Source organism: Vigna radiata, unplaced genomic scaffold (genome assembly GCF_000741045.1).
Source record: "Vigna radiata var. radiata cultivar VC1973A unplaced genomic scaffold, Vradiata_ver6 scaffold_414, whole genome shotgun sequence".
NCBI lineage: Eukaryota > Viridiplantae > Streptophyta > Magnoliopsida > Fabales > Fabaceae > Vigna > Vigna radiata.
Genome location: NW_014544156.1, coordinates 87,710 through 88,923, shown reverse-complemented (window position 1 = coordinate 88,923; position 1,214 = coordinate 87,710).

Genomic DNA, 1,214 nt, shown 5'->3' with positions numbered 1-1,214 from the left:
GCATGTAAGGATATTGATTGTTTGAGATGAATGGCAATTTTGTTTCATGTAAATTGTGAACAATATAGAGTGGAGTGTCACCTTAAACACTTGAGGGATTGAGTGAAACACTTGCTTGGTATGATTTGTTAATTTTCATGAGTACATTTTTGCTTAGTGGATTGATCATTCATAATGTAAAACATCTATTGTGCAATATCTGGATTGAAAGCATGCATGCATCTTATTTTGGATTTCACTGAGGATATTAAATTGAGTGGTTTTGTCATGTACCTTGGGATTGTTGAGGAATTGGATGAAACAGTATAAAGCCAAGTTTTGTTTTGTGCGTTATTTTGTTTTGTTTTGCTTGAGGACAAGCAAAATTCTAAGTTTGGTGTGTTGATGAAGGTTGAAAAATAGTTATTTTCATATGTCAAGTTGGACCAAATTACACCCTTTACTACTCGGAATGAGCTTANAATCAAGCAAAACTCAATAAATGAGTCTGAAGAGAGTCAAAAGTTATTTTTAGCGATTTTATGCTTGTTTTGCATTGTTTTATAGCTAATTTGAGAAAAAGTAAAGAATGGAGTTAAAGATATAGGTCGTTGACTCAAGAAAAGAGCAGAAAAATGAAGATTTGAAGAGTCGACGCACTGCCCAGCGGCAATGATAAAGGATTTTGGAATGATTTGAAAGAATGGTTGAATTATCAAATGGTTGAAGTGCAAAAAAGTCAAACAAAATGCAGAAAAGTCAACCAGTCAACCAGAAAAGTCAACCAGTCAACTAGAAAAGTCAACCAGTTGACCATAATGCTAAAAAGTTGACCAGAGCACAGTTGACCACCGCCGGGTGGTTGACCGTGGCGTCGGGCGGTTGACCGGAGCACCGGGCGGCTGTTTTTGGCGCCGAGCGGTTCTGGGGCTTGAGGCAAACCGCCGGGCGGTTATTTTTGGCGCCGGGCGGTTGTGAGATGGGCCTGGACTTGAATTTTGTCACTTTTCTTGGTTATAAATAGCCCTAGTGCGAGTTTAGATGCATTCTTTTGACAGGGGAGAACGACCAATCCTAATTTTGCTCTCTAGAGAGGATCTCTTGGATGCTTCGGCATCTTTTCATCTTTTCTAGGGTTTGCTCTTTCATTCTTCTTCCATTTTTCATCTAGTTTCACCATGTCTATGGTGAACTAAACTCTATTGTTGTTGGGGGAAACAATGTAATCTTTTGAT